Source organism: Gastrolobium bilobum, unplaced genomic scaffold (assembly GCF_033153095.1).
Source record: "Gastrolobium bilobum isolate Gb01-03AN ecotype WA unplaced genomic scaffold, APGP_CSIRO_Gbil_v1 utg728, whole genome shotgun sequence".
NCBI classification, from domain to species: Eukaryota; Viridiplantae; Streptophyta; class Magnoliopsida; order Fabales; family Fabaceae; genus Gastrolobium; species Gastrolobium bilobum.
The window spans coordinates 375,273-382,737 of record NW_026899225.1 but is presented as its reverse complement, the minus strand read 5'-3'; positions in this window follow the sequence as shown (position 1 = coordinate 382,737).

Here is a 7,465-nt window from a genome sequence, read left to right as displayed (position 1 = left end):
GATAGCCAATAAGGGTTTACATTTCCCTTTTATAGCTTAATTTCAAATCTGTCCATATCTTCATCAAATTCTTGGTGTAGAATACTCCTTGAAATGTAATTTGTTGTCCATTTAAAAAGAGTCACGTGCTTCCCGCGGGAGTAGCGCCATTCTCGCGCTACTGGCGCGGTGAAGATTATACTGGGTTTAGGCTTTGGCGCTGCTGCGTGGGTTTCGCGCTAATAGCGTGGCAACACTATGATTTTAAGATCTTCTGGCGCTATTAGTGCCAATCTCGCACTAACAGCGTGCCACTTCTAGACTTTTCTTTCTCTTGTGCTTATAAATGAGGTCTTTTCTTGTATTTTTACCTACAAAAACACAAGATATTTAGTGAGAGGATATCTAAGCCTGGTTTATAAATTTTATAACAAATATAAGCCTTTTTACTTCAAAGTGGATTAAGTCCTTACTCTTTTTAGCTTAGAAACTATATATTGCAGGCATATCAATACCTTTTTATTTTTAATTTTAAATCCCAAAATGACGTCATTTTGGAATTGCAGGATATAAAATCATCTACTCTGAAACGAGAAACTTTAATATATATATATATATAGTTAGCAAGTTATTCTTACACCAATGTAAGAATAAGAAGTTTTACACCAAATCTTGGTAATAGATTTACTTGCATCCAACGACTCACATATCTAACAAATTAAAACCTATAGATATAAGTAATATCAACGATCAAGATTGAAAGTGTAACTTACACTGGTGTAAAATGATTATTACCCTATATATATATATATATATGAAAAAAATATTTCTACAGCCACTTTAGATAAGGTTATCTACAGCTACCATTTATAACTATGTTCTCCCGGAAGAACAAAGTTATAACATTAAAGTTGCTTTTTTCTCTCTCTCCACGTCAGCAAACAAGTTCTGAAAAGTAATTGAGGAGAGAAAAAAAAACTTTAGTGTTATAACTATGTTCTTCCGGGAGAACATAATTATAAATGGTAGCTGTAGATAACCTTATCTAAAGTGGCTGTAGAAATGTTTACCACTATATATATAGGTAAAATCATTTGTGCAGCTGCTGAATGTATAATAATTAATCTTAAGTATTGATTCTCCACATTTAATGCTTTTACCAACCTTTGTATGATTATATCCCTAAATTTAATTGCTGTCATACAACATTTGTAGAAATGACAACCCTATATATATATATATATGATAGGATATTGTAACAACCAATTAATGTTACTACCAATCAATTTCGTCGTTAGATCAATTATGTTGATTAACGGTTATGTTTATTTCTATCTTTGTATGATTATGATTATCCATAATTAATGTGAAAGCATTAAATATGGAAAATCATAACCATATAAAGGTGAAAATAAATATAAAGTATAAAATATGAGAAATCATAACCATACAAAGATAGAAATAAATATAACCGTTGAATCAATATAATCGATCTAACCGTGAAATTGATTGGTAGTAACATTCGTAGTAACACTAATTGATTGTTACAATATCCTTCCCCTATATATATATATATATAAATTCCTATATATATATATATATATTTATTTATAGGGCCTATAAATCCCTATATATATATTTATATATATAGGGCCTATATATATATATATATTTATAGATATAGGGAAGGATATACTTACCATAAAAAACATTTACCACCTTTACAATCAACTTAATCACCGTTGATTTCTGGCGATATAACGATTATACTTATTTGGAAATTGTGTTTGTACTTTTTAATTAATTATTAATTCTTAATAAATTATAATCGTTAGATTCACAAAAATCAACGGTAATTAGATTAATTGTAAAAGTAATAAATATTTTTAGTGGTAAGTATATCCTGCCCCGTATATATATATATATATATATATATATATATATATATATATATATATATATATAAACTGACTTTATTTAATTACCTTTTTGAAAGCGAGTCTATCTCTAAGATAATCTCATAAGCTTCAATTAATTGAACTGTCTATAAAACTATTCCCGAATTGATATTTAATCACAATTAAAACTTGTTATCTCTCTTCCAAACACATTTGATGAGAATTGAAGAGGCATTCTCTGCCACCTACTTAATTTGTTTTGCTACTGAGCTATACACATAACAATTATATTTTAATACGTTATTACTGTTTGGTTGTATGATAAATCAAAACTAATGAGAAAACAGAAAAAAAATCATGAAGCTTGTAAAATATCTTCATGAAAACTACTCGAAATCAAGTCAATCATAAATATATTATTTTGCATTATTATTTTATTTAATAGCGTAAGTCTAACGCAATGCAACTTTGCGCGTAAAGACCACGCCACGTTAAATAGTGTCATTGCCGTCCATGACGTGGGAAACACCGTCATGAAGCTAGTATTTTACCAAAATACCTTTTTTTAATTGAAAGGAAACACAGACAACAAACAGCAACGTTTCACCGATAAATGAGCTGCACCTATCTAATTAAAAAAAATAAAAATGAGCTGCACCTAACCTTCCACGTAACCAGATCTACACCGTCAACACAAGTAACCTCAGCCGTCCGTTCCACAAAATCCCTTATAAAAGTAAGGTTAGGGTATCATTCTCATACCATTCTGCGCGTTCGATTGTTTTACTCTGTTGTATTATTTATTTCCATCGTTTCGCCCTACAATTAAATTCTAGTTCTTGTTCGTCTTCTTTTCTGTTACGCTTCTCGTGATCGTATCTGAATGGATCTGATTGAGATCTGCAAGCCGATGGTGGTTATGGTTGGGTATAACCGTACTCCGATCGGTTTCTTGCTTTGATTATGGTCGTTATATTGTTATCTGTTTTGATTTTGTTATTGTTAACTTTTAATTGTAGATCTTTGCTTGATTCGAAGCTTGGTGCCTCAGATCTACGGTATAGAGGTGTGCGATTCACGTTAGTCTTGCCTATGGACTATGTTTTGCTTGGTGCCTCAGATCTACGGTATTGAGGTGTGCGATTCACGTTCGTCTTGCCTATGGACTCTGTTTTGTAGGAGCTCTTGCCTATCTCAAGGATCTTGAGGTATTGTTTTTAGGTATGGGGGAGAATCAATAAGCGGAACGTAGATCCAGGTCTGATTCCCGACGCTGCCGCTATTTTGATTGTTATGGATGCTTAAACCTCAGATCTTTCCTGATTTTTTTTTTGGAAAGTTTGGTGTATGGATTATTGTCGTAGTCCAGCTACATATGCTGCAGATCTCGGATATTGTAAATTTAGTTTATCGTGCGAAGCTTTGAGGATGAAAGTATGTGGATGTAAGATTTTGGGATGAAGTACCTCAGGGTTTGAGTCCTGAGTGATCTTGTCATCCGACCTTTGCCATGACAGGTGCGCTTGCATGGCAGGTCAAACACAATCTTAATAAAAGAAAGTTTTATTGGTTTTGGGGGAGATCGCACGGGAATTTTCCGGGATCTCTACCTCGTGTGGTGTGTGCTGTGCTCCTTTTTGTTTTGCTCTTTACTAATACCTAACTTTCGCTCGACTCCATATTACAACTCTGGACGGGATGGGATTCATCGGCAGAATTGCTCCGCCTGCAATCAATTAAGGTATTATCTACCAGTTTATATTTAAGGGTTACCGTGTTACAATTCTCTATATAATATCCGGGTGTTATTGGTGCGGAATATTGAAATTAGTGGCAAAACCAACCAACAGTTCGCATAACACTGTACAGCTATCAGGCAACCTCTAAATTTGAAGTTCTATTGAATTGATTTAGTGATCTGGTAACTAAAATGTTAATTCAAAGTTTTGGTAATTTGTTATTGGCAGAAAATGCTAGTGGAGTTCCTGAATATTTATCTCTGAAAGGTAATAGGGTTCTCAGTTAATTTATTTTCTTAATTATATAGTTGTCAATAATTATTTTCTGAAGCTAATCGGGTCTTGAGTTAATTTATGTTTCGAATTTATATGATTCGTGAGCAACTGCTTTAAAATGAAATCAATATCATAGGATGCTCTGAACTGAACTGAAGCGAGCCAAGCTTTGGCGATGGTTATATATACAGTTTTCGACCAACATATATGCGAATTTCATAGTGGATATATTTATTTATCCAAGGATTGAAACTTCATTGTTATTCCATTAATTTTATATGTTCTTTTGAACTCTGGGGTTGGTAAGCCCTGGTGATTTATTTCCGTTTAATATGGATCTCCTTGTAATACCGGGTTTTGCAATATATCTGTATTCTTCTCTATGTAAGATACATACATAGCTATGGCTGTTAACTTCCGGAGTGAAGAACTATATAGCTATGAAAGCATGAATTGTCAGGATGTAGCTTTGTAAGTGCATGCTTGGAACTTCAGGAGATGATTGAGTTGCTTCATACTATCAAATTCGAGGATGAATTGTGGCTTCAGAAGTTCTTGAAGCGACAAGGTCAGCGTGTCAGATAAAGCAGCTGGATTTCGAAATGATGGATTTAGGATGATTCATTAGTTTTATTCCGCTTCAATTATCAGGTGAAGATATCTCCGGTACTTTTTAAAGTAGTCTAATAAAATATTAAGTGGTTTTCAATCATTCAGTATACACTCTACTATGAATTGGTTGTGTCCTTTGTTAAATGCATGTTCAGAATTTCCTTATGATTGGTGAAATTGTAAGGTTAGCTCGAGAGCTATGAATTTCAGAGCAGGAAGGATGTTCGAAGTTTTTATTTCAGAATTTTTACTTTAAATTATTCATTAATAGTTTGGAATGATTCAACGACTTAGTTTGATTTCCTCTGACCAGTATTGTAAATGCTTATTCAGAAGTTGGAAGTGATTGTCGTGAAATTGTTTTAGGTGCACTTGGGGAACAATATTTTATTAGCGTAAGTTGGAAGTGTTTATTTGTCTCAGAATGTTATCCTTTTATTTTCCCTATCAAGTGCCACAGTTGGAATTTCCCTGCCTAGTAGTGTAAATGCTTGTTCGGACGTTCCTAGTGATTGTCGTGTAACTGTGTTTGATGTACCCAGAGAACAAAATTTCGGTAGGTAAAGTTGTGATGTGTCTATTTGTTTAAAGTATGTTGCTTTTGTTATCAAAAAAAAAAAAAAAAAAAAAGTATGTTGCTTTTATTTTCCCTATTAATCGACTTTTAGCAAGCTTTCTTTGATGTAAAATAACTAGTTCGAATTACGTGGTTTCTCAACTTATGATGTTCTCAAATGTTATGTATCTTGTTTCTGAATGTATTGCCACCTTTCACTCGGGAGTCAAAAACTGTAGATTCTTGTAGAAACGTTTTCGTTTGTAGAATTACGTGGTGTTTATTTCCCCTTTATATTTTTGGCGTAAAAAGTTGTTTAGCTACGTCTCTTTTAACTAAAGTGAAATGCATTTACAATGAAATAAATGGGCGGCTGAAATTTGTTGGAAATAAAATTTCTTTCAATGGAAAGAACTCGCAGCCAGCTTATATGTTCTGAAAATTGTTCTGGGAATTTTTCACCTTTTAATGTGAATGAATGATTTATGCTATAATAGCAATTCATTTTTGGAAATTCACTTTTTTTTTTAAGTTCAGTAATTTTTACGATAAACTTTTTTCCCTCAATGTTATGAGTTCGTAAAAATATTTTTGTTGAATATATTTTTGTTTCAATTTTGTCTTAAATAATTATTCAGCTGGAATTGAAATTTATTTAGTCTGTACAAATCTCTGAATAAGTTGCCGTTTATAAACAAATTTGGAGTGATTTCCATTTTAATGTGATTTTCATTTTAAAAAAACTTTACTTTTTATTAATATTATTGGTTCTTATAAGAATCTTAGAACAAAAAGAAATGTATACAACTGCGGAGCATGATTTAATGTTGTGGAATTCTGGTGTGCTCTGGTGAACAGGAACGTGTTACTGGAAAGATCTGTAAGCTCAAATCGGTAGAGCGCTCAGAGCTTTTTGCTCTGAGAGGATGGTGGTTCGATTCCACCCTGATCTGCTGTGTTTTTTTTTTTTCTCGTTTTCTTTGCTTATAATTCATATGTTAACCTCTTTCTTTGTAAGGTTTTTATTTTTGTGTAATATTATTCATTTGCATAATATGTTTAAGAAAAGCATCTTATTTTAAATGTGTAATAATTGTGTTATAAAACATGATTTATTTTATGGATTCATTTTTTATTTTTTTTTTTGCAGTAGATAATTTATCTGCAGTAAGCTCGATATGAATCATGGTATTTTTATAATTTTAATTTATTTCAGGGTTATTATAATCTTTATAATTATAATTTTTTAATATTTCAATTCTAAAATGACGTCGTTTTGGGAGCAAATGCAGATAACTTATTTGCGTTAACTGTAAAAATATTTTTCTGTTATTTTATTAATAAGTACATTTTAAATAATTATTATTTTTTTGTGTTTCTTGTGACATCGGTATAATGTTTTTGGGTGAAGTTTTTATTTTCTGTGATTTATATAGTATAATGTTTTTAGTTTTTACATCAGACATTAAGTTTTTATGTCTGGTGTAATATATTTTGTTAAGTTTCCGTTTAGAAACAAATTTGAAGTTGTTTAATGTGATTTTCATTTTAAAAAAACTTTACTTTTTATTAATTAATATTATTGGTTCTTATAAGAATCTTAGAATAAAAATAAATGTATATATAACTGCGGAGAATAATTATTTAATGCTGTAGAATTCTGGTGTGCTCTGGTGAACAGGAATTTGATGCTACAGTAGGTTTGCGGGACAGGAACTCGTTCAATTTTTGTTTTACTGGAAAGATCTATAAGCTCAAATCGGTAGAGCGCTTAGAGCATTTTGTATCTTTTAGCTCTGAGAGGATGGTGGTTCGATTCCACCCGGATCTGCTGTGTTTTTTTTTTTTTTTCGTTTTCTTTGCTTATAATTCATATGTTAACCACTTTCTTTGTAAAGTTTTTATTTCTGTGTAATATTATTCATTTCCATATTTTGTTTAAGAAAAGCATGTTATTTTAAATGTGTGAAAGTCTAATAATTGTGTTATAAAACATTATTTGTTTTAATAATAAGTACATTTTAAATAATTTATTATTTTTTTGTGTTTCTTGTGACATCGATATAATGTTTTTGGGTAAAGTTTCTATTTTCTGTGATTTCCATAGTATGATAGTTTCACATGAAGTTTTTATGTCTGATGTAATATATTTACTCTTGTGATTTCAATATTGATGTTTTGTTTAAAATATTCATTCTGGATGATGTAAATATTGACTTTTGTGATTTAGATACCAATATTTTTTATTTAGATAGTAATATTTTTTCATGTTAAATTTGAATGCTCATTTGTAAATATTTATCCTTATAATTTACATATTATTATTCTCTTAATTTAAATTTCTATAAATATTGAGATATTAATACCCTTTGATATTAAATTTGTATCTAATTTTGTGTCGATGA